Here is a 27847-nt window from a genome sequence, read left to right on the forward strand (position 1 = left end):
TTTCCACTGCACCTTTGTTTCCGCAAGTTCCTTGCCTGGATCTAGGGTTCCCATATTTTGCCCTATTGGGTTGTGTTTGCCTAGAAAAGAACTCAGTCATTTTCTTCCTTTCTTTTCACTGCCTGTGTCAATAGCTTCACATTATAATGTCCCCATAAATATTACTGATCATCTTCTCTTTCCATGCTGGGATAGAAACCAACACATAATTGGCATCAATAAATATTACAAAAGTGGCTGATGATTTTTAATTCCCTCTGTTGGCAGTAATAGGAAAAGGAACTCATGGATTTATTCTCAAACCATCAAGGCACTTTGGATTTGATTGAAGGACTAAGCCAGAGTTTGACAATTTTTAGAGTCCCTCCTGATTCCCAGTTCCTCACCCTCTGGGCCTGTAGCTTCCTCTTCTTCTCCTCCTCCTCCTCTTCCTCCTCCTCCTTCCTCTTCTCCCCCCCCTCTTTCTCTCCCTCCTTTCTTAATATCATGCATCTCCCCAGCAAATGATTGACCCTAGTATTAAATTTGTTTAAAGCATAAGGTAAAATACACAACATTACAGAATGAAAAAAAAATGTTATGGAAATAATGTCAAAAGTTCTCAGATTAGTTTAAAAACTATGCTATACTGACCAGGGCATGGTGGCACTTGACTGCAATGCAGTTACATGGCAGACTAAGACAGGAGAATTACAACTTTGTGCCCAGCCTGGGCTACATAGCCAGACACTGTCTTAAAGTTTTAAAAAGGATTGGGGATGTGGCTCCGTGGGACAGTGCTCGCCTAGAATGTGAAACTTCCTGTGTTCACCACCACCACCAAAAAAAACGCTATACTAATATTTCTGCTTCTCTATTACTGCATTATATAATGAAGTTTAGAGGCAGATTTAATAAGTCCCCCAAAATTTGACATAACGATGGGTGTGAATAATATTTCAAGATATTAACAACTGTAATATTATATAAAATTACCACCATTCCTATTACTGACAGAAATATGAATACTATGACTACCGTGGGTTATGTCTTCCTTTCATGACTGAAAGGAACACAAGAGTTAGTTGGACTCTTTCTCTAATTATTACAGGTTAATGCAGAGAGGGGATATTTTTCCCACCCAAGTTCTTCCTGAATTGTATGCAAAACTCTGTTAATAATCCAAGAATATAATTTGGGAAAATTACTTTTCCTCTCTAAATCTTAGTTCCCTTATCTATAAAATTATGCTTAAATAAAAGCAGCTATTACTATTATTATTTTCACCAGCAGTGGTGGTGGTTAAGGACCCCACAGAAATACTTCCTAACATACTCTGAGTTACGCACTTCTTGGTTCTATAAATTGATGAACAAGAGGTCACCTTTTCACATCAAGACTGCACCCTCCATGTTCCTCACAGGACTGAAATTTCACCTTGAGAGATACATGCATGCCTTGGGGACTGAAAAACTCCCAACTTCAAGAAACTAGGAACAATAATAAATCCTCCTGAGAAACTATCATCTTAAATTCTAGTCATTCATCTCTATAATCCTAAACTAGGGAATGAGACACTTGCTGGACCAAGAGAAAAGAAAAATCTGGGTGGGGAAAACAATGACACCTACTTGGAACAATCTACTCTCTGTTCATTTTTTCCCAAGGATCTTTTCGGGAGACTAAATTATCAGCAAAACAAGCTTATATTTCTTCTATAGTCATGGTTTCGAAGAGGAGTTCCCTAAAGCGCAGCAGTGCATTTGCTTATATTTGCATTGCCTGAATAACCACACATTATGGTTTAGTCTCCAGTTAATTTCTTTCTTTTGTTCCCACACAAAAGATGGTTTTATTCTGGGGACACTTTGATTCCATTTTTACAAGCACGAGAGGAAAAAAACAAACCGTCTAACAGATTCCTGCTGGAAAAGACTTTTCAATCATACATTGTACTTAGCCAATTAAATTCCTGGATCACTGTTTTACTCAGTGCAGTGAAATCACTTCCAAAAATTTTTAACTTTCATTTTTGAGCTCATTCTCGTCCATAGAACTCTCTTTCTACCCTTATACTGAGTAGGATTCAAGGAGGACTGACCTGCATCCCTAGCCTGTTTTCAGAAAAACAAAACATTTTTATTACAGCATATTGGTAATGCAGAATGGTGTGATTCATTTGGGGAAAGTGGTACATTCATTCAATACAGCCTTGCTCATCTTCTGTCTCATTGTCTGCATTGACTTGGGCTCTTGGGTACTGTGACTCTTCAGAGTTCTGTCCTCTGGTCTTGTCTCGGGTTGGCCTATTTATATATCCTCCTGGGCCCACTCTATCTACTTCTGTGGCCATAACTTCTACCTAGGTACTCAAGTCATCTACTTTGCTGGGTCAAGACAGTGGTATAGAATCTAAGGCACAAGTGCCATGGGAGGCTATTGCTTATCACGGAAAGCTCTAAAAGGTTCACCATCACTACACCTAGAACATCTATGTCCACATATTCAGCCATTCCCTGGTGTCACTATGTGGGTGACTTGTGGATGCCTTGAATTTAACATGTCCGGCGTTTAACTCTTTATCTGCTTCCCCAGGAACGGGTTCTTCTGAGTCCTTAGTAGTTTGCACCACAATCAACTCAAGACACAAACTTTAAAAACATCAGATGGTTTTCCATTTTCTTCCAAACAGCACCGAAATGCCTTAGCATAACACAGAAGGCCCCTTGTCAACAAGGCCCTGCACGTGCGCATGTGACCCACCGCGGGCTTCGGCCAAGTGCAGCTCCTGGCACCTCTTGCAGTTAGCTGCTGTACGGTTTTGGTGCACAATATTTCTTTACTTCAGGAACAATGTCCCCTTCCTTCTTCCCCACTGCTTTCTCCCTGTAGATGCCTTGCTGTTTCTGTTGCTTCTTCAGCATTGCTCTGGTGTCATCTCTGGAAACCTTCGAGCCCTTCTCACTGTTACAGCCCCAGTGTGGGAATTAGTTAAGAAATTTCAATTCCGGGCTTTGTACTGTGACCGTATTCCTGTTTTTCATCTTTTTCTAATCTGCCCAGCAGCCTTGCAAAGTAAGTGTCATTATCCCAGTTTCGTAATAAAGAAACTGGGGTCATAGGTAAAGAGACCTAGGGGCTTATTGTAAATTTGACTTTCCAGGCTCCTTGCTTGGCTCCTGAACCTGAATCTCCTGGGGTGGCCCCAGCTATCCGAAAGTTTCAGTGGTCTCCCGAGCTGATTCTGAGGAGCCCCAAGACTTGCGAAGCTCAAGTGCTTGGAGTTGCCTGGTCCATGAAGAGGAGCAATGCTGGAGGGGTTACCTCAGAGGAAAACAACTTTCTATCAAGTGCGTGGAAACCAACTGGACATCCCTTCGGTAAACATACTGTTCTAGAATGGGAATTAACTGGACATTGTTTCTCCCTATATTATCTTCCGTCATTTCTGGTTTTATACAGTGGCACCTCGGTTTACAAACTTAATTTGTCTTTTGATTATGAGAAAGATGGCACTGGTTGTGTTTGTTCCAGTGTGGAATTTGCAAATGGAAGAAACATTTTGCTAAACGCTTTTGTTTGACAATTGTTTGAAAACAGAAGCATTCATGAGCCGAGGCATTACTGTATTTAGCTCTGTAACCATTTTGATTTGGTTTTAGTACAGGGTGAGAGCTAGGGATCCAGTTTTCCCAGAACCACTTGTTACAGGCTGTATTTTTCTTCAGTGTCTGCTCCTGGCCCCTTCTTGCTGAAGGTGTATGAAGTTGTTTCTGTTTTCTCCTATACTCCATGGTCTACTTGCCTGATTTTGTGCCAGTGCTATGTTGTTTTGGGGAGTAAGTGGGATCCCATCACTGCCTTCCTTGTCAGTTGCCAAAAATCACCAGAGAAGCAAGTACCCCAATCAGTCATCCTTTAAAGAAATCTCTTCTCAAAGAAATTTTGCATGAGTGAGTTTCTTGAATTTGCCATGCTCAGGTATCACCCACAGACAGAAAGATATAGTGAACCATGAGTCACTATAAAAATAAATGCTGTCCCTTCCTCTTCCTTTAGAAAAACAAGACACCAACACGACTTTTATTTCATCCTGGCAAACCTATCACTAAAGGCTTGGCCAAGCCACCACAAACCAGCAAGATCCTGCATCTGGTGGTCCTGAGGACCTGCCTTTCTTGAAGCAGATTTCTAAGTACTCAGGATCACCTGACACCAGTGCCCTGAGAACGTAGGGAGGGTAAGATGAGGTATGTAGAGAACTAAAAGAGAGGCAGAGCTCTTTCTAGGTGAGACAGGACAATGGAGGAGCAAGGAGGGAGCTCACAGGGAGAAGGAGACACTCCACCTTGTGCGGGAATATCATTAGATACGGCCCAAGGTTCTCCCTCCCCTTGGAAAAGCGTCTCCCCTGAAGGAAGGCCAAGCTTTGTAAACGTCCATACCTACAGATACATTTCAAATGTACTTTCCATTCTCTCTCCCACAAAAAATGAATTTAGCTCTGTGTTCCTGCGTGAGAATCCACTCTCATTTAGAGAATAGATTATTCAAAAGATGGGGCACCCCTGCACCAGGGTGTACAGTCCTCCAGATCCTTCATTACCTTCAAAGATGTGTTCTCAGGAAAATGAAACAAGAGCTTAACTCTTTCAAGAAAAAACCCCAGTCCTGATTTCCCAGAGATCCACGCTGAGGGCTGGAAATTTAGGAAGGTGACAGAGGCTTTGATAGGATTGTCACAGGTGAGGCAAGCACAGGAAGTATTTAATCAGAGGGAATGAAAACACAGTGCCCAGATGGGAAGAACACGGTGTACAGGTAGAAATCTGATCGCGTACCCTATCTTTATTGTGGCTGGAGGGGGTAACGGGAAGCGGATCTAAAACCACCCAACTGTTGAAATAGAACTGAAATGGGCCAAAAAGTCTTCCTCGAGATAGGAATGGTTTGTCCAGCTCGCAGGAACCACCTGGGCTGGCTTGGAGCCATGGAGTCCAGGCTCTTAAATACCTGACAGTGGAACATTCTATTCTCAGATGTGGTACCTATAAACTGTCCACAGGAATGCATCTCTATTTTGATTACTTCTTGGAATTTGGAGCCTTTAGCTCTGGGCTTTGAGAGGGCCTTGAGAGACGCTTTTCAAAGCGGTGATCTAGAAAGAGACAAGGAAGACAAAAAAGCCTTGTCTTTTGTGCGCTCTGAAAAGCAGGGAGGGTGTGAGTAGGAGCTCAAGCTAAATCTTGGCTTCTCCATGTTCATTTTGTCCCAGTTGCCTGGGATGGTATAGGCCCCATCTGTCATCAGCAGCTGAACTTGGAGGCCCAAATAATAAGAAAGGCTCGTTTGTCAGGGCCTGTTTGGGTGTCACCCGCTCCTTGCTGAGGTGAGGACTCTGTTTCAGAAGTCCCTTTACCGTGGGTTCTGTAGGTCAACAGAGAGTTGTGCTTCTCAGGAGCAGATGCTGGTTATTACTGTCTGGGTTAGGGAAGAATTCACGTCACTTGCTTTTTGTGCTGCTTCCTGTGTGTCACTTTCACAAAGAAAATCTACAATGGGCCAGAGGCAGAAACACAGCCTCTGGGCTGCAGCAGCATAAGGCTGCTCTACTGCCCATCCTGGCTGAGCACCTCCTGGCCCTTCTGAGGCCTCCTCCAGGACATCTCCAGGACCCTCGACTTCGCTGGGCTCAGTGTGGAGAGGCTGGGTTAGCCGGTGTCACTCCGTGTGCTCCCAGCTCCATCTCTGTGTATGATCAGGTCCAACAGACAGCACAGTTCACCCTGCAGCAGAGTCCGGCACATTGACTGGTGGCCACAACACAACCCCTACTCCCTGTGCCTAGCAGGCCTCTCTGATAAGAGGTTGAAACGGTTCCTTTAGTCCACTAGCAGATCCTGTCCTGGGACAGCCGCTGTTGGTAGGTCTCTGGGTACCTGACTTTGTATAAGTCCCAGAACAGGTACGGCCTGTGTTGAGCTGTGTTCTTAGGTTCCCTCTAATATCCACCACCACAAAGTAAGAATCATGCCTAAATTACAGACTTATACCATTGCGCTGTGAATCTTCTCTGGGGAAAACATGTCTTTAACACACTAAAAAAAAAAAAAAACAAAAGAATGCATTCTGATTTGGAAAAAAGAGAGATTTCCAAGTATCTTGTGTCACTTTCAGTTCTCTACTTGCCACTCCTGAATAATTAAAAATCAAAGTCACACATGTCACCGAAGGGACCTATAGTTAACATCGGAGCTGGCGATGACTCTAAACTGCCTGTTCTTGAAAGGGATATGAAAGAGGAGCAGAGGAGGGAAAGCACCTTGGTCTCACTTTTATTCAGGAAAACAACACAATCTTCCATGGTTTCAACACTTTTTCTTCTATAAGGAGATAAAAAAAAAGCATGTTTAAGGTAAATTCTACTTAAATGACTCCGCCATCTTCTAGGATGTTGCAAGGCTTTGAAACAGTAGCAAAGTCATAATCTCTGTGGTAGATTAATGGAAGGAAATTCAGATACCATCAAATCCTACACCCACATTCTACAAGTAAGGGAATTGAATGAGATTTCCCTCATACATCAAAGTTAGGTAGCCAGCAGAGAGACATAAGAGCCCGTGTTTATGGCTCCAGGTACAATATTTTTCCTACTACTGTATATCATATAACAATTGCAAAGCAATTAGAAAACATCCCTCCACCCTGCTGTTTTGCTTATAGGGCAATTCAAATGCTATCCTTCAAATCTTCAGATACAGCTAACACAGAAACCTACTTGGGTTTTTCTGTGCACATTGGGTGGAAACTGATGATCCTTGGGCTTTCAAACATCTCTCTCATTGTTGTGTCTACAGATAGGAGGGAAGGACTGGGACATTTTGGGGTGAGCTGGCAGCAATCACAGGGCTGGAAGCCTGGCCATCCTGAGCCCTGGATGCATTAGAACTGCTTAGAGAGGGTACCTGTGCCTCTAGAGAATGACCAATTTGGTCTAAGGTAAACCAAGCCTTGGCATTTTCCAAAGTTCCTTTGGTGATATGCACGTACAGTAAGAGTTGAAAATCAGTAGAGGATAAGATTTTGCTGTGAAACAGAGCTGGGCTTGAAAATCACCAGCCCTGACAAGTATACCTTTTCTCTCTGGATTTCCCTCAGAGACAAAAAAGGCGCCAACACCGACCTTATTTCATGCTGCCAAGCCCATCATTCTGGATTTGGCCAAACCACCACAAATAAACAAGATCCCACGTTTGGCAGCCTTCCCCACCTCGGGCTTCTGAACATTCTCAAATGCGATGATGCAAGCATTAAGTTAGATTCATATCTAAAGTATATAATAGTTTCTCTATAAATCTAGTTCATCTTTCCTCTTTACATTTAGGCAGCTATTGTGAAAAAAAAAAAAAGTAGCCTGAAGTCATCTAGTGAAAGGGAAAAGGAGGAAGGATAATTATGGGGCCTGGCATTATGAAAGATATTTTGTACTAGATCAACGCATCTGGATTCTTTCTTCCTTTTTTGCCAAAATAAACTTTCCTGTAAATCAAGGGCTGGGCATAGCTAATCCTTCAGGGTGTGGGTCTATATCCATTCGATGATTTGTATCGCTTTGTTTGGACTGGGCATTTTCTGTGCACCTCCCTGCGCATAGGTTTCTGCTGGTGTGCAATCAGCTACCAGGTGAACCTTTCTGGGGAGGTGGTCAAGGTCACAGGAGATTGGCCAGGGTGAGAGCTGGCTCTTCTGTCTGCCAGATACTGTGCACTTCCCACCACTGCTACCTGCAGGAGGTGATTCTCTGCCAGCCCAACCCTTACAAAATGCCTTTGGTGACCGCCCAAATATTAACATAGTTGCAGACAAAGATGAGACCAAGATGCCATTTCCACTGAGCCTATGGAAAATTCTGGTGCCACTGGGAACAGGCAAGGGATAGCAGTAGCTGAATAGTTAACACTCAGTGACTGTGGTCTTGGAACCATCCCAGTGAGAAAATACAACTGAGGTAATTTTTTTTGTTACTCCTCTTGTATTTTCTTCAACTTGTCCATCAGAGTTAAATTGAGCACTCTCAGAGTTAAACCGCACCCTCTCTCCCCAGCCTAAGGGGCCTCTGCTACACTGTGAAGTGTTTCTTTCTTGTTCCTGCCTCTGTTCTAGCTCTGGGTCAGCTCACGGCATCGGGTTCTTTACCCACACCTCATACTCTTTGGCCTCATTTCCTTTACGCAGAGATTTCCCAGTGTTCTGGCTCCAGACTCGACCTCTTGCAGGAAGCTTTGCTCCCCAAGTGTCATAGCTCAGCATGGCCAGGAGACACAAGGAAGTGTGCTACATGGAGGCAACAGTGGGCACCGTCGCCCAACGAGCTGCCAGGCCACCATCAGTGCTTCCTTCTGCCGTTTTTGTTGGGCTCTCTCTGCCACCACTGTCTGGAGCATTTAAACAGGACAGATGGCTCCACACACCCTGCCCCAGGAATTCCTGCCCCTTTTCCCTTCCTCTCCCAGTAGCCCCAGCCCCTTGCCTTGCAGTCATCAAGCACACATGAGCCATTCAACTGTACAACTATTTGTACTAAAGTGTGAAGGACTTTCAGGGTAGAAGCTATTTAGCAGAGGTTAAAGTTCACATTACACAATCTGTAAGGTAGATGTTTAAATCATTAAACAGCCTGTCCCAGGCTATGCCTGCTTTCACTCCCCCACAATTTGACTTTTTTATTCCTTCACCTTCCTTTGTCTTCTCCTTTCTCCCCGCTCTTCCAGTTCTCTCCCTTTTCCACTTCTGGGAACGGAACCCAAGGCCTCATGCACACACACTAGGTAAGCACTGCACCCCTGAGCTACACCCCTAGCTCTGTGCTTCTTTTAATGGAGTTTTCATACTTGGCGAGGCCTTTGTTAGTTCCAGGAGAAAGAGTCCTTCTCTTTTCAGGCCTCAGTTCCGTCCTCAGCCTCAGGCGGAGATTCTCTTTTGCCATCAGAACCTCTAATGTTGCAGGAATCTAGGAGCAAACCTAGAATGGAAGTTTTTGGTGCTGAATTTCTATCCTAGAAATTCTTAAAAATGCAAACCATCCACCTAGAGGCTTGAATCGACACTAGCTGACAATTAGTTGGCAACTAGGCCAAGGTGATGAGAGGGGATTATATTTAAGGATGTTCATTTCAGCCTGAAGAAGCAGAGGAGGGCTGCAGGCTAACACACGAGCAGGGGGGATGCTGGAGATGGGGTCCACAAAGGCGTGCGCCCTGTGATGTTCCACCAGGGACCCTTCAGGTGCTGGACACACTGCCTACAAATAGCCTCCACTGTGGGATCTGGACAGGAAGTGCCCAGGCTGCAGGCATTGTCTTGTGGGGCAGCCTGCACCTGATGACAGGCGGGAGTTGGATTATAAGGATTCAGCCCCTTGAACCTGCACCCACGACAATCACGGAGTGGCATCCTTGCGTTAGAGGGAGACTGTCACAGCTCAGCTGCTCCACCCTCCTCTTCCAGCAGTGGGAATCCCAGGAGGCTCTTCCTATACCTTCTTTCGTGCTGATCTTTATTTCAGAGTCTGCTTCTCAAGGAACCAACTGAAGCAATGACTCAGAAGAATTTAGAAGCATTTTAAAAAGGTGTGACATTCCCATATCTTCTTCCAAAAAACCCCACTAAATTAGAACTAAAGCTGAAAACACTTCCATTAGTGTAGTAAAGCTCTTAACAGGCAATTGAAAAATGTTCTGTACCCGTCTGTGCTTGACTCTGCGGTATGGGTCTCACTGGAGAACATATTAGAAATGCAGAATCATGGCAAAATCCGAATGTGTATTTGATCAAGATCTTCAGAGGATTCTAATGCATAGCACTGTTGGGTAAGCTGTGGCCCACAGGACAAGTGGGTGAGGATGATCCCATAGGAATGCTGACTGGTAGCAGAAGTATCCTGGCCCCTTCTTTCTGCCCAGTGGGAGGAAGCTGTTTTTAGTTCAGAAGTTACTGTTCCTACTAAAGAAGTTTAAAAGACATTCTTCTTCCACAGAGCAACCACAGAGGAGCAGAAAACACAGAGAGATAGTTGGGAAACGAGCATCCGTATTAAGCAAACCAGGGAAAAGACACCTCTAAAATGAAGCCCCAGCACTTCTCAGAGCATAGAGGACAGAGGAAAACCTCCCTGGAAATACAATCACTGGACTTTGAATCCAGCAGTGATTTCAATCTTTCCCAAATGACAATAAGGAACCTAGGCTACGAAGCCTTTCCCAAAGTCCAGGGAGACCTGTAGCAGCAGGCGAGCGGACACCACTCCCTCGAGCACATTTTCTGAGCTACACTGTCTAAAAATTTCACTAGCTCCCCAAGAGGGGTGAGAGATTGATATAAGAATGTCAAGAGTCTGTTGCAGCTAATGGGCTTAAATGTTAAAGTATAATAACACACTTTCGTGGTTCTCATTCAAAGGGAGAACTGAGCCATCCTTGGCAGATCCTTTTGCTGCTTATAATACTGCATTAAACTGTTTGCAATTCCTTCCGCAGGGATATTCGGGCCGAGTCTGACCTCTGAGTAGCCTAGCTAATGAACGCCTGACAGCAGGCAAGAACAGGAGAGTGACACTCATGATGATGTTGCTCCACTATGATTTATTCATGGTGAGCTCGGACCTATTCTCACTGAAGGGCTGCAGGGACGGCCTCGCTACAAGAAGGATAAGCAGCTGCCAGGAGGAGAGGCAGGGGCTCCCAGTTCCCAGGGACACACAGCTCACTCATCCCACCCTATCTCAACGCGGAATAGCAGCAAGTAAACCTGCGCAGATTCCTCCAGCATCCCGGGCAAGCGAGCCATAGCAAGAGGGCTGGAGAAGAAGACCAGAACTCCAAGTGCTGTTCAAACAGCAGGAAGTGACCATCCATCCATTCTCCACCCGCCGCCCCAAACTTTGGAAGTGAGCTCCAGGAGGGACACAGAGACCTTGCATTCCAGCTGAGGGAGCAGTTAACTGCAGAAAGCATAAACGACTACTGCATGGGTTTTCCTTTTCCTTTTCCTTTTTTCTTCTACTGTCTCCTCTCCATTCTCTCTTACTCTGACTCCTGGCAGCCCTGCGGCACCTGGAGCGGGGGCAGCGACAGCGTGGTGGCAGAAACCCATAGAGAACACTTCCACTCTGCCCAGAGGAGCCTTGGACCCATGAGAATGGGAGAAACCCTCATCCTTTTATTCCTCTCTCTGTCTCCCACCATTCAGCCCCAAATGTAGTGACCCTGGGCAGCAGGCAAACAGAGCACTAGTTCCCTGGCCATGAGGACCTGGGAAGTCATGGGACTGGAAAGGATACCGGAAAGAGTGAGGGAGAGCACAGAAAGGGACTTGGGAAAGCTGCACAGGTGCCTGAGCTCAATTCTGCGCTGTGTGTGTGGGCGCCTGCTCTCCGACAGCACACCAAAGTCTGTGCCAAAAGAACCAAGAACAGACACCCCAGGCTGGGGACGTAGCTCAGTGGTGCCAGGTCCCAAGTTTGAGCCCTGGAACAAAAAAAAACCAACAAAAAACACAAACAGACACCCCTCCCCTATCAAGGCCAGACTGGTCCCCAGTGGCACCCACATGGGAAAGGTTTGAGTAGCTGCAAAGCCTTGGAAAACAAAAATGACATTAAAACCACAACCCACTGAAGGCTGGCAGAATTTTCAACCTGAATCAGTCCAGGCTGATTGCCTATTACAACATAAAGAACAATACTCAGATAAGATGTAAACAAAACCCAGAGTCTCATCATAGAGTATTCAAACCACTCAGAATACCATCCAAAATTACTCAGTGTATTAGTTATCTGTTGCTGCTGGAATAAATATCACAAATTTAGGGCTTTAATTTTTCATAGTTCTCTGGGTTAAAAGTTCAAAGTCCGTCTCACCAGGTACAAGTCCAGGTGGTGGCAAGGATTCTTCTTGCCAGAGGCTCTAGGAGAGGATCTGTTTCCTCGCCTTCTCTAGCTTCTAGGGACCCGCTACATTCCTTGTCTCATGGACCCCTTCCTCCTTCTCTAAAGCAAGCAACATAACATCTCTGTGACCTTCTGGTGTCACATCTACCTCCACAGCCACTTCTCTCCTTTTGAAGTTGCTTGTGTTTGTATGAGGCCCACCTGGATAATGAGATCTACTCTTCCCATCTCAAGGTCAGCACTTGCAGACTTAATTCCTTTTTTGTCCCATAATATAACATGGTCACAGGTTCAGGGAATTAAGATGTAGACATTCTTTAGAGTGTTTTTTTTTTTCCTACCTTGAGGACTTAGTGCATAAACAATCATTAAATCTCAACTCACATAAAAACAATTAGCAGATGTCGCTACTGAGAGAGTGGAGATCTTCTGACAAAAAAAAATTTAAATAGCTTTTATAAAATAGTCCAAGAAAAGAGAACACTTTTAAAATGAATGGAAACATAGAAAGTCTCAACAGAGAAATAGAAAGTACAAAGAAGATCCAAATGTAAGTTTTAGAACTAAAAAATAATATTATATATATCTATATATATATAATATATATATACATATATTTATATGTATATATCTATATATATATATAGATATATATAATATATATAAAACATATCCTCAGGGATCTATGAAAAATACCAAAACTGCTAATATTTGTGTTAGAAAAGGAGAAAAAATAATTCAGAACAGAAAAAAACTTGAAAGAAAATTTGACTCAAAATTCCCTAAATTTGACAAAGGACATGAATTCCTAAATTCAAGAAACTTAGTGAACTCCAAAAATTATAAATCCAAACTCCATATCCAGATTCATCATAACCCCAACTGCTGAAAACTAAGACAAAGAAAATATTTGCAAGTATTGAGAAAGATGACATATTACTTAAGGCAGAATAATTCAAGTGATTGTGGATTTCTTATCAGAAATCAGAAATATATAAATATAAACAAGCTGCAAATGTTTGCCCATCAAATTACCAAAACATTTTTAATTACCTGATACAAGGATGTGGGGCTATATTAGTGGCAAAAGAAATAAGAGTAATATTGGTGAAGGGCAATTAGACATTATCCACCAGGATTTTAAATCTCCTCTCCTTTCAGCCTTCAATTCTGCTTCTAGAAATTTATCCTGCAGAAATATTCGTGCTTGTGCTAAACGCTGTGTATTGTGACGGTGTATAATGGAAAAGTACATTAATTAATAAAATATTAGAAATTAATACAGATGAAGCAACATCTAAATAAATTATAGAGCACCACAGTGTGGGACATAATGTATCTTTTAGAACAATTAAATTGGAGCCAAGCCTATTGGCATGGGAAGAAGCTATGATATATTCTTAATGATAAAAATAAATTTGTCAAAGAGCACACAGCACGTAAATCAGATTTTCCAATTAGGTGTGTATTCCAATTATGTATGTGATTATAATTAATTAGAAAAAGAACTGAAAAGATAAAAGCCAAACTAATATCACTAGTCTCTTCTGAGGAGTGTATGTAGGGTACTTGTACCTTCTACCCTGTATATTTCTGTACATGTTTCACAAAAAGCATTCTCCTGCAGTGTTCTGATCTTACAAAGTTACCGGTCTTTCACTGTTTTCTGGGAACTTAGCATTTTATTCACTTTTCCATAAAAAATCCAATCATGCCAGGGATTTAGCTCAGAGGTTTGGTGGCCTGCCTTGCAAGCACAAGGACCCAAGTTCAATCCCCGGTACCAAAAAAAAAAAAATCCAATCATGTCATTAAGTGTCTCCTAGTAAATGTGATTTATTGCTGCACTGTAAATTACTTCAAAGTTTACCAGCTTACCACAACCAAAATTTATTGTGTTGTGTATTCTCTGAGGGCTGACTGGGGAGCCCAGGAGTGACTTGGCCAGGTGCTCTGGTCAGGACCTTTCAGGAAGCTGACACCAAGATCGTAGGCTGGGCTGTAATAGACCAAGGCTTGACCAGGACCAGGGTGTCCTTCACATGGTTACTGATGAAGTCCCTCACTGACCAGTGGTCAGAGGTGTTAGTTCCTCTCCACACAGGCCTCTGTGGGATGTTTCCAAGGCAGCTGCCTTCCTCTAGAGTGATGCATCACAGAAAGACAGCATCCAGCATACAACTGCAGTGACTTTTCTTGTCTTACTCTTGGAAATGACATCATCACTTTCGCTATAGAATAAGGAGAGTTGCTTTTGCTTTGTTTTCGTTTTGTATGGGGGATCAAACTCGGGCCCTTGTGCTTGAGAGGCAGGTGGCAGAACCACTGAGCTGAATCCCTGGCCCCACTTCACTTTCGCTATAATCTGTTGGTCACACAGGCTGATCTTGGCACGGTGTGGAGGGGGTGTAGAAGGCTATGAATACCGGAAGACAGGGAGCATTGAATTTCTCTGCACTCTCCCTTCTGCCCTTTCAAATTCTCAGACCTTCTAAGAACTAGTGCAGCACCATTCTTCCCTTAGAACATACTGTGGCTAAAAATATTTCCACTCTCTTTCTTGTCCCCCCTTTTAAATTCATGGGCCTTCTAAGACCTTGTAAAGCACAGCTCTGTCCTTATGACATCAGGGGTCCATTGAGGACTTTGGAACAGTTCAGTATATCACCAAGGAAAAACCTTGTGAATTAACATGAAATTTTAGAACATGAAGTCTGTTATGGCTGGGGTCTAAAATGTCCCCCTAAAATCTCATGTTTTGGAAGGTGTTTGAATCATGGAGGTGCTGTCCTCACCAATGGATTCATCTACTGATGAGTTTAGTAGCTGAATGTGCTGTTATGTGATTTAGCTCAGTGGTTCAGTGGTTCTGCCACCTGTCTCACAAGCACAAGGTCATGAGTTCAATCCCCAATACCAAAAAAAAAAAAAAAAAAAAAAAGTGGGGCCCTGTTAGAGGTGTGTCAAGGGGCGGTAAGAGCTGGAATGGTGTATTCTTGTCCCCAGCTCCTCCCTGCTCCCTCTGCTTCCTGTGTGCCCTGAGTGGAACAGCTTTCCTCTGTCAGGCCCTCCTACCACACAGTTTCTGCCTTGGAGCCGGCAACCATAGACTGAAGCAATGAAACAAAATAAACCTCTCCTCCTTTAAATTGTGTAAGGTATTTTGTCCCAGGACAAGGAAAGCTGACTAATGCAGAGCTCCGATCTTTTCCTGTGAAGAAAGGAATTTTGTTTTCCTTAAAGTGTGGTAATTAAAGAGAGTTGGAAAAACTGCAAGTCTTAATAATCGATCCATGAGAAAAACATGGGGAAGAACCAGGTACTTCCATGAGAATCCTTTCATTTACTTCTATTCCACAGCCCAACCTCTAATCCTCAAGTCAGGACAGCTATCTCCTCTCCAAGTGGAAATTCTTATCAGCCACTCAGACAGGAAGTGCAAATACGTACCAGTTTATAGATCAACAATAAAGGCTACTGGAATCATCTGTCGCTGAAAAAAAGCATTAGAAGACAACCAATGAAATCAGGAGATTAAAGGATATCTATGTCTCTGAAGTACTCCAAAGCATAGTTTGGAGGAAAATCCCCTGACAAGTAAATGGACCTGATTGCAAAAGATTCATAATGTATGCCCGGGAGTATAATTGAATGGCATTTTACTGTATAACTGCAGTTCAGCCACCTTTAATTAAATCTTTTATAATATGCTGATATAAATATAGAGAAATAAAAGTAAAAATTGGTTCATTACAAATGGAGCAATCCCTCTGCAAAGAGTATTGATTAAATCACTGTTGTCAAGTTGAAAAACGTAATCTACCCCAGGGCTTTGAACTCGGCCTTGCCTCTTTCAACACTTTCATGAACTATTGACAAAGACAAATTTGTGCTTGTTGTATTCTCAGGCGTTCTATAGTTAGAGAGAAGAGCAAAAAAGTTGAGTAATACAGTTAGAACTTCTTGGTTCTACCACAAGCCGAAACAATAGGTCAGAGCCCCTGAAAATGAGCAGGGAGCCACACAAAATTCCTCCCCAGTGCAAAAAAGGAGAGGCCTGGTGCGATACCAGTTAGTGCAGAAAAGCCTTAAGTGAACCAAAAATGTAGTATGAATCAGCAGGTAGCCTCATCTGCCAAAAAGGTAATACAAAAGCATTAGGCCTGGTTATGAGGAATACAGAGCTAGAACCAGGAAGATGCAATCTGATGAATGTGGCACGATAAATATGTGGACCTGCCATGACTGAGAGATCCCTCTACGTACTTCAAACTCTGAGATTATACTGTCCTATGCCTCGAACAGCCTCCTTAGTGACCAAGCTAAGAAAAAGAAAAAGTTGAACTTTTAAAATTCATTCAAGCAGTATTTGCTAGGAAGAAATGTCTGCCAGATACCCTCTACGAATACAGAAACACCAGATGCTTGAGACATAGACCCTGAAGGCTAGAATCGGGGGAATAGGAATAATATGGTCTGAATATCTGTGGTCCTCCAAAATTCTAGGCTGAAGCCCAATACAATAGTACTAAGAGATGGGCCCTTTGAGAGGTGATTAGGTCCCGAGGGCTCTGATCTCATATGTGTTTTAGGCCCCTAACAGAAAAGGCCCAAGAGAGCCCATTCATTCCTTCTGCCACGAGAAGACTCATGAAAAAGTACCATCCATGACGCAGAGAGTAAGGCCTTACCAGATACTGAATCTGCTGGCTCTTTGACCTTAGAATTCCCGTCCTCCAGAACTGTGAGGAATAAATGTCTGTTGCTTATAGATTGCTCAGCTTAAGTATTTTGTCAGCAGCCTGAACGAATGAAGTTGAGGTATATGGAGGCCAAGGCAGGCAGCCTTCTCTGATGACCCTCTCAGATGCCTTGGTGTACAGATATCTTCGTGAAATTATTATGTCAAACACTAATATCTGCACTTTTGTGAAGGGATTCTGCCAATGGAATTAAGGTTCCAGTCCAGTTGACTTTACGATAGGGAGATTACCTGCATGTGCCCGTCCTAGTCACATGAATTCTTCAAAAAGAGAAAAAGAAATTGTGCAAGCAAAAACAATTTCTAGAATCTTAAAGAAAATAGCCTAGAGTTTAGAGTGATTTTCAACATAATGGATTACATCATCTTTCTCTTAATTTGATAAATTCTACTTTTAGAATACGGGGGTGGGGTTGCTCTGGCTGGTGACAGAGGTCAGAGGACCAAAGCATGAGAAGAATTCCCTACATCATTTGCATCACTGATTGCTTGAAGACAGACAGAGACACACAGTAAGGTTGCAGGCACCTCTAGAGTGAGAGTCTCCTCTTGCTTCTAATCTGCAAGCAAACAGAGACCTTCACCCTGCAACCATATGAAGAATGAGTTTGGAAGAAAACCCAAAGGGCCCAGATAATAACTGAAGACCAAGCCAAACCCTTGACTTCAAGCAAGGTATCCAGCCACCCCATTTTAATAACTAGGTAGCCCCGTTATAAAGTGGCCCTTTAGCCCAAAGGGTTTGAGGAAGCTGTCCAATGTCACACTCTTTATTAAAGAACCTAGGTTTTACAAAAGCCCTTCTTCGATCAACACACTAGTCCCAACCTCATCCCCTGTCTCCGCCGGTCAGAAATGAAACCTAAACCATGGCATCGTGCAAGTTGGCTCCCCTGTTCTGCAGGTGCACGTGAACGTGCTGCAGGTGTGCTGTCAGTAATTGATAATGTGGGTGAGAGCCTGCCCCGTGCTGGCCACTGCTGTACACACCTTGCATTATTGATGCCATTAATCCCCAGCACAATCCTGATAGGTAATTATTCCCCGTCCCTTTTATAGATGAAAAAACCCACATAGGCCCTGAAATTGTAAGGGGCACATCATCACACAGCTAAGTGGAAACACTGAGATGAGGACACAGGCACTCTGAGGCCCGCACCTACTCTCTCGCCACTGTGCCACCGGTCACTGAGAATCTTCTGTATCCCCCGGTCCTGCACTGCCTTTTCTGCCCACCTTTTCTCTGGTCTTCACAGTGTTTCTGAATAAGATGTACATGCCCAGCTTCACAATGAGAGATTAAACGCACTTGCCTGAGATCTTGGATAGATAAATGTCCAGTTTCCAGCAGGTCTATGCATTCCTGTGAATTATTTGACTTTTCATGCACCTGAATTTTTTCCATATCTCTAAGTTCCCTACCCTATCCTCCCAGGACCTGTCTGGGAGAAACAGCCCAGGTCTGTGTACTGGACAAGGGGAGGAGGAGGAGGAGGGAAATTTAAGGTGATGGCTGCCAGCTGCTGCTTCAAACAAAACAGCCACATTTACAGAGGCACCGGGGCTGGTTGCCTAGCAACATCTTCCCGCCTCCCCCAACCTGCTTCATCCGGTCCCTCCCCATCGCGCATTAAACTCACACAGCCTGGCCTGGAGCGTCCTTTGGAGACATCCTCTTCAAGACTGAAGAGGTTTAATTTGATTTGCTGGGCAAATGCTTGCAGCCCACAGGGCACCCAGGAAGCACACAACTTGTGCCACAGATGGCCCTGGGACAGGCGAAGCAGAGCCCTTCTCCCTGCACGGCCCGTCCCTTGGCACTCACAGGACAGCAGGCACTGCAGGAAGGAGAGGGTCTCATTTCAGGCTCTTTGTCATATCCATAAAAAGGGTTTTGTTTTTCACATAAGTCAGGTACTTTAAATAGTTCTTTGAAATAAAAGTTTGGTTGGGATAGAATTAAAGCCGGCTGTCTGGATTTCTTTTTTCATCTTGTCTCCCATGTTTGAAGTTACAGCCTCTTAAATTTAAACTCATCTTCAGTTCAACTAGTATAAAAGGCCTTGGGGCTATTCTTGTCCTAGAGTCTTAAAGGGAAGCAGGACAAGGCAGAGAACACACCGTTCTCGGAGTTCTTTGCCTGCAAATGAAAGGGTACCACAGTTAGGCAGACCCCAGCAAGTCCAGAAGCTTCTGACTTCATGGTAATGAGGGGCTGCTAAACTGAGAACCAGGCTCCATTACCACTTCCAGGGACCCTAGGCACTTTTCCCTCTCTGGGCCATTTCTTTCATAACAAAAAAGACAAAATATTAACATTATATTTTGTCACTGTGCTGGCTTGAACATAAATGTAACCCAGGCTGCGTTCATTTGTCTATATATGTTAATTTTATTATACTACACTCATTTTTCCTTTTTTGGGGGGGTGGGGGGTTGAGACAGGGTCTCACTATGTAGTTGCGACTGACCTGGAATTAACTATGTCCCAGGCTGGTCTCGAACTCACAGCGATCCTCCCGTCTCAGCCTCCTGAGTGCTTGGATTAAAGGTGTGCACCACCACGCCCGGCTCATTTTTCTTGATTTTAAAAGAAATTAAAATATTTTCATGGGCTTCTGAATGTAAGGTAAATCCAAGCCACTGTGCCTATGGTCTCTGCGGACAAGTGGCCATGCAGTGGATAGAGAAGGCCAGCACAAAGCAAATGCTATTGAGGCCTTGGTGTCTTGCCCCATGCTCAGAGCTGCCATGTAGGAAAAGATGTAAGTTGTGGTGTCTGTCCTCAAAGGCTCCCAGGCTGGCTAGAAAGGAAAACAGCTGCAACCATAGCAGTTCAGCCTGGTGCCCACCAAGGAAGCCATTAAACCCCCACCTTGCTTAGTTGTATTCCAATTTAAGTACATGATACATTTCAAAAATATATTTCATGGAGAAAAGTCCAGAGAGTTGAGAGTTGATGCTGGTAAGTGGATTAAACATGGGGTTATGGAAAAGTCAAGGAGGATTTATGGACCTGATGCCCAGATCTGAGTACTGAGCTGTAGCTACCGCTATGGTTTGATTCATTAGGTTTCCCCCAGGGTCCTTATGTTAAATGCATTTTCTCCTGAGGGATTGAGGAATATGGGGAAAGTGCTTTGGACCTCAAAGAGGTGGAGCCTATGGCAGGGTCCTTAGGTCATTGGTGGGGACTGCGGGACCCCACCAGACCTCTCTCTTTCTTTCCGGGGGTCAAGCTGTGGTCACTTGCTTTGCTCACAACCTGTACTCCCACACAGCCATCCACCGAATGCTATATGCTGCCAAATGGTGGCCCTCCCCAAATCTGTCCTATGCCATTTGGACTTCAAACCTCCAAAACTGTGAGTCTAGTAAGCCTATTATTTCAAAGTTGTTTACATCTTGTATTTCCTATTAATCTTCTACTTAGTTGTGCTGGTCATTAGTGGAAGTGGAATGTTCAGGTTGCCATCTTTTACTGCTTAACTTTCTATTCCTTTTTTCAATTCTATCGGTTTTTGTTTCATGTGCTTTGAGGCTCTGCTGTTGGGTGTATATGTGATTATGATGGTTACATTTCCTAATGGACTGACCCTCTTTCCTAATAAGATGTTCTGCTTTAATCACAAAGGAAATAGAGAACACTTAAAGATAAATAAAACTGAAAATACAACATGGCTAAACCTAGGGGGGAATGTAAAAGCAGTGCAAAGGGGCTCTTCAGCTGCCTGCCTGCCTGAGATCACCCGGCGGGTTGCGACCTCCCAGACTGCGCTACACAGACCCAGCAAGGACCCAAAGACCCCGGAGGGGGTCTCTTCTGCTGCCAGCCTGCCTGAGATCACCCGGCAGGTGCGCAACCTCCTGGACTGCGTGACACAGACCCAGCAAGGACCCAAAGACCCTGGAGAAGGGTCTCTTCTGCTGCCTGCCTGCCTGAGATCACCCAGTGGGTGTGCAACCTTCCGGACTGCATGACAACAGACCCAGGAAGGAAGGTAGCCGTGCGGGTGGCCTTGAAACACCCCCACGACCTTCCCCCTCCCCCCCCATTCTCAAACCTCCTGATTGGGCCAGTCCTTAGACCAACTCTGCAGAGGCGTAGGTTCTCACGAAGGGTAGTTTTCTGAGCTCCCAACTTTGAACATCTTTAAAGAAAGGGCAGGGGAAACCTGTAATAGAACTGAGTGGAGTTCAACCCTGAGGGTAGGGAAACTCAAGTTAGGCCTTGTAGACTGTGTTCAGTCTCAGTCGTGGGGAACTGCCATTGGCTAGCTGAGACCAGGGGATTCAGTTCTGCATATGGCTGTACATGTGGTATAATATGACAACAGAGACAGTCTGAAAGAGGCCCTTCAAATTCTTTTCTCTCTCTCTCTCTCTCTTTTTTCTTTTCCTCATTCCACCCTAAAATTTCTTTCTTTTTTCTGTCCTCTCTCTCCAACTCAGTCTCTTGCTCCACCATATTGTCCCTCATCTCCCTTTTTATTCTGGCTCCTGCCCTAACTCAGACTTCTTCTTTTATTATTTTTTGTTTTTAGGAGGTGTTTCTCTTTATGTTCTTTTCTCCACTCATTTTACCTCACTCATGGCTCTGTACCTTCAAGGGAAGGCAAGTGCCTGTTGTTGTTAAGGGGATATATTCTTGTCCTTATTCCTGCACTCTCTCTATCCCCCCTGAAGCTAATAGCTTTGTAAAGATAGTAAGGTAATTCTACAACCTCTGGATTCACTTCAAACCTGCTCTAAATCTTTCACTTATCTAATCCTCTCTTTCTAAGTCTAACCCCCCATCCTAAATGGTAAAGATGCTATATTGAAAAGCATATTCACTGCAAACATACTATGAGTTGCTTCTTGAAATTAATTAAATTCACATGAGTTGAAGGTGATACATTAATGACTACCACAAGTGGTCAGTTTGCAAGCTGTGCCTGATCCTATTGGGCTGCTGAATGTATCAATTGGGACAAAGGGTGGTGATTGATTTAAAGAGTTGTTTTCTCTGATATTATGAAAACGAGAATGTCTATGAGTCATTAGAAACTCAAAAGCTAAAACGCAACTATATTAGGAAGATTTAAGTAATACCCAGAAATTAAAGAAGGACAACCCAACAATAAAAATAAAAATGAGAAAACACTTAAGCAAGACACAAAAACAAATATCCAGTTCACCAATAGCAAATAGTAGGACAAATGAGGATGAAAAGTCTGATAGTGAACCAACAGGACTCCCTGGACCCATAGCACAGGAGGTAACAAAATTGATCAATCAGGCTCTAGAAAAATTCAAATCAGAAATAATTTCCCAGCTAGCCAGAGAGATGATGAGCAAAATAGAAGTCATGATTCGAGACTCTAGAGCAGAAACTGAGAAAAAAATAGATGAGCTCAAGACTGTGATAGAAGCCATGAAGACTCAGCATAAGAAAGAAATGGAAACAATGAATGCCCAACAGAGGAAAGAAATGGAATCCATAAAACAGATTCAAACAGATATCCAGGAGATTAAAAACTCTATTGAAAGTGTACGAAACAGAATAAAAGATTGCGAAGATAGAATTTCAGATATAGAAGATAGGATAGCAGTCAGTGACCGTGAAAAAAGAGGTCTATTAAAAACAGTAAGGGATCATGAGAAATCAATCCAACAACTCCTAGACGATACAAAGAAAAATAACATAAGACTGATAGGAATTCATGAAAAAACAGGAGAAAACACAAATGATATAAAAAAGCTCTTCACAGAATTAATGACAGAAAACTTCCCAAACAGAAGGGAAGAATTAGACATACAGATAAGTGAGGCATATAGAACCCCAACTAGCCACGATCAAAAAAAATCTACACCTAGACATATAATAATCAAGATTCCAGAAATCCAACAGAAAAACAAAATACTACAAGCAGTAAGAGAAAAGAAACAAATCACATGCAAAGGGAAGCCCATTAGAATCACAGCAGACTTTTCAACACAAACCCTTAGGTCAAGGAGAGCCTGGAGTGAGGTATTCCAAGTCCTAAAAGAAAAGAATCTCCAACCTAGACTTTTGTATCCTGCAAAACTCTCTTTCAAAATAGATGGGGAAATAAAATACTTCCACGACAAAGAGCACCTGAGAAATTTCATGAACACCAAACCAGCACTGCAAGGAATTCTAAACAATATCCTAGAAAAGGACAACGAAATTCACAATAACATGAGGCCCAACAGACCAAATCAAATAGGCAAGGCAAGAAACTAAAAGGAGATGGGAGAAAAAGTAAAAAGAGTCAACAAATGGACAAAAACATGACAAGAATAAGTCAAAATATATCAGTTGTAACCATCAATGTTAATGGCCTCAATTCACCAATCAAGAGAAACAGATTGGCAGAATGGATTAAGAAGCAAAATCCAACAATATGTTGTATACAAGAAACACACCTAGTGCAAAAGGAAGTCCATAGACTGAAAGTGAAAGGATGGAAAACAATTCTCCATGCGTCAGGAGTCCAGAAAAAAGCAGGGGTAGCAATCTTATTCTCAGATAAAGTAAATTTCAAACCAAAACTCATTAAGAGAGACAAAGAAGGACACTACATCCTTGTAAAGGGAACAATTCAAGAGGAAGAGCTGACAATCATAAACATATATGCACCAAATATAAATGCCCCCAACTATATAAAACAAATATTAAGTAACATGAAAAACCAAATAAGCACTAATACAATTGTAGTGGGGGATTTAAATACCCCACTATCACAAATTGACAGATCTACTAGGCAGAAAATCAACAATGAAATAATAGAACTGAACCAAGCTTTGGAACACATGGACTTAATAGATGTTTATAGAGTATTCCACCCCCAAAAACCAGAATATACATTCTTTTCGGCTGCACATGGATCATTCTCCAAAATAGACCACATACTGGCTCACAAAACAGGTCTAAATAAATGCAAAAAAATTGAAGTCATCCCCTGTTTATTATCAGATCATAGTGCAATCAAACTAGACATCAATAGCACAAGAAACTATAGAAACTTCACAAGCACATGGAAACTGAACAACACTCTCCTAAACAATCAATGGATTACAGAGGAAATTAAAGAAGAAATTAGACAGTTTTTACAAATAAATGAGAATGCCAATACAACATACAGGAATCTTTGGGACACAATGAAAGCAGTTCTACGTGGAAAATTCATAACATTGAATGCCCACACTAGGAAAACAGAGCGGGCTCAAATAAACAACTTAACGATGAAACTTAGACTCCTAGAAAAACAAGAGCAAGAAAAACCCAAAGCTCGAACAAGAGAGGAAATTATAAAGATCCGAGCAGAAATCAATGCAATTGAAATTAAGAAAACGATACAAAAAATAAATGAAACAAAGAGCTGGTTTTTTGAAAGAATAAATAAAATTGACAAACCCTTAGCTAATCTTATCAAAAAAAGGAAAGAAAAGGCTCAGATCCATGCAATTAGGAATGAAAAAGGCGAAGTCACAACAGATCCGAAAGAAATCCAGAGGATCATGAACACCTACTTTGAGAACCTGTACTCTAATAAAATGGAAAACACAGAAGAAATGGACAGATTTCTAGATACTTATGAATTACCAAAGTTGAACGAAGAAGATAAAAACATTTTAAACACCCCAATCACAATCAGTGAAATTGAAAATGTAATTAAAAACTTACCAACAAAGAAAAGCCCAGGCCCTGATGGATTCACTGCTGAATTTTACAAGACATTTAGAGAAGAACTACTACCATTACTCTTCAAACTTTTCAATGAAATTGAAAGAGAAGCTATACTTCCAAATTCATTCCTGGAAGCAAGTATCACTCTGATTCCCAAACCAGAGAAAGATACAACCAAAAAGGAGAACTACAGACCAATCTCCTTAATGAATATAGATGCAAAAATCCTTAATAAGATACTAGCAAACAGAATACAGAGGATTATTAAGAAGATCATCCATCATGACCAAGTCGGATTTATTCCAGAGATGCAAGGGTGGTTCAACATACGAAAGTCAGTGAATGTAATACATTATATTAACAAAGTCAAGGACAAAAACCATATGATCCTCTCAATAGATGCAGAAAAAGCATTTGATAAAATTCAACACCCATTCATGATAAAAACCCTGCAAAAAATTGGAATAGATGGTCTATACCTCAATTTAATAAAGGCTATTTATGAAAAACCATCAGCCAACATCATATTGAATGGCCAAAAACTGAAAACCTTCATGTTAAAATCAGGAACAAGACAAGGATGCCCACTATCGCCACTTCTCTTCAATATAGTTCTGGAAACATTAGCCACAGCAATTAGACAAGAGAAAGAAATTAAAGCAATAAAGATAGGAAAGGAAGAAGTTAAACTATCATTATTTGCTGATGATATGATACTCTACATTGAAGATCCAAAAAACTCCACCAAAAAACTTCTAGACTTAATTGACAGATTCAGTAAAGTATCTGGATACAAGGTGAATACCCAAAAATCAATAGCCTTTCTATACACAAATAACAGACAGACAGAAAGAGAAATAAGGGAAAAAATTCCTTTTACAATAGCATCCAAAAAAATGAAGTATCTAGGAATCAATCTAACAAAAGAAACAAAAGATCTCTACACTGAAAACTACAGCACTCTGAAAAAAGAAATCGAAGAGGATATAAAAAAATGGAAAGATATCCCCTGCTCCTGGGTAGGAAGAATCAACATAGTGAAAATGGCCATACTACCGAAACTGCTATATACATTCAATGCAATGCCAATTGAAATTCCAACACTATATTTCACAGAACTAGAAAAAAGAATCCAAAAATTCATTTGGAACCACAAGAGACCTAGAATAGCAAAAGCCATTATAGGCAACAGTCACATGGCACCAGGTGTAACAATTCCCAATTTGAAACTATACTACAAAGCCACTGTGATAAAATCAGCATGGTACTGGCAAAGAAATAGGCCTGAGGATCAATGGAACAGACTGGAAGACACAAAAACAAATGCAGATGTACTCAGCTACCTCATCTTCGACAAAGGAGCTCACCATCCTCAGTGGAGGAAAGATAGCCTCTTTAATAAATGGTGTTGGAAAAACTGGATATCAACCTGTCACAGATTAAAATTAGACCCTTATCTTTCGCCATGCACTAAATTAAAATCCAAATGGATTAAAGATCTAAATATTAAAACAGAAACATTAAACTTGCTGGAAAGTAAGTTAGGCAGAACTCTGGAAGACATTGGTATAGGAAAAGACTTTATGAACAAATCCTCAGTAGCACGGGAACTAGCAGAAAGAATCAACAACTGGGATCTCATCTTACTAAAAAGCTTCTGTACTTCAAAAGAAACCATTAGCAGAACTAAGAGACAATCTACAATGTGGGAAAAAATTTTTACCAGCTGTACCTCAGACAAAGGACTATTATCAAGGATATATAAAGAACTCAAAACAATCAGTCCCCCCAAATATAAAGACCCGATCCAAAAATGGGCATCCGAAATGAACAGACATTTCTCATACAAAGAAGTGAAAGCAGCAAGAAAATATATGAAAAAATGTTCCACATCACTGGTCATTCGAGAGATGCAGATGAAAACAACACTGAGATTCCACCTCACCCCACAAAGAATGGCTGCTATCAAGAAATCACACAATAACAAATGTTGGCGGGGTTGTGGGGAGAAAGGAACCCTCCTCCATTGTTGGTGGGAGTGCAGACTAGTGCAACCACTATGGAAATCAATATGGAGATACCTCAAAGAGCTTGGACTGGAGGTTCCATTTGACCCAGCCATCCCTCTGTTGGGTATCTTTCCAAGAGAACTAAAAGAATCATATCACAGAGAAGTATGTGCACCCATGTTTATAGCGGCACAGTTTGTAATAGCTAAATCTTGGAAACAACCTATTTGCCCATCCGTTGGAAACTGGATAAAGAAGATGTGGTTTTTCTATAAAATGGAATATTACTCAGCCATAAAGAGCGAGAGAATAGATTCATTCATAGGAAAATGGATACATATTGAAGATATACTCCTAAGTGAAATAAATAAGGCACACATGTGTAAATACCGAATAGTTTCCCTGGTGTAAATAATCTGCAACAATGCATAAGATTCTAATAAGATTACTGACATTTAGAAATGGGAAGAAAGGAGCTAAAGGTGTAGGGAAGGTGGGATGGGTAGGGGAAGGGTAAAAAGGGAAAAGAAAAAAATGTGAGAGAATGAAAACATGAAAATAAAGTGTTTGTAGATGGGGAGGAGAGGATGGGGTGAAGGGAGGGCAGGGGTAAGGGGAAAAAATGAGAATCAAGACTTGTCATGTAGAGGTACAAGATCCCAACAATGAATGTAACTATACTGTATCCCTAAAATGTACCAATAAACTCAATTAAAGCTGAAAAAAAAAAAGCAGTACAAAGGGGATGTCTGGACCAGTAACTGAATACATTAAAAAACAAGAAAGTCGTCACAAGCAATTAACTTTAGGACTCAAACCTCACAGAAGGAAGTAAATAATAAAGATTAGAGGAGACATAAAGTGGACTAGCAGAACAACAGAGAAAATTATTGAAAGGAAAATTGTTTCTTTGAAAAGCTTTGCCAAATTTACAAATCCTTAAATAGATGGACCAAGAAAAAGAAAGGGATAAGACTAAAGCTGTTAAAATAAAAATAGGAACTTTCATACCCACTCTATAGAAATGAAAAGAACTATAAGAGGGTACAGTGAGCGATTTTGTGCTAACAAATTAGATGAGTAGATACCTAGAAGCATAAAACCTATTAATTTATGCTACTGTAACTAAATACCTGAGACTAGGTAATTTATAAAGAAAAGAAATGTATTTCTCACAGTTTTTTAGGCAGGGAAGTCCAAGATGAAGACACTGGTTCTCTGTGCTTCTAAGATGAAAAGCACCCTACCTTGGGTTCTGTGTCCTTAAATAAACAGAAGTGACCAAAAATAAAAAAAAAATCAAAAGAGAATGAATAATGAATCTTCACACAGCAAAAGAGAAGAACAAAAGGGGTTGTGAGAGAAAAACTCCTTCCTTTAAGCCCTTTTATAGGTTGCTAACCTCACCCCTAAGTCTGAGGTTTCATGGCCTAATCACTTGCTAAAGACCTCAC

The 27847-nt window shown here is 42.0% G+C and overlaps 1 long non-coding RNA gene across 2 annotated transcripts in view; it reads right to left on the reverse strand.

The window, feature by feature from the left end:
- LOC117284030 overlaps positions 1-27847 on the reverse strand; it is a 106605-nt gene that overhangs the window by 56631 nt on the left and 22127 nt on the right. The window lies entirely within an intron of this gene.

The sequence above is a fragment of the Fukomys damarensis genome, unplaced genomic scaffold, assembly GCF_012274545.1.
Source record: "Fukomys damarensis isolate Sample0158 unplaced genomic scaffold, DMR_v1.0_HiC HiC_scaffold_33, whole genome shotgun sequence".
Lineage (NCBI taxonomy): Eukaryota > Metazoa > Chordata > Mammalia > Rodentia > Bathyergidae > Fukomys > Fukomys damarensis.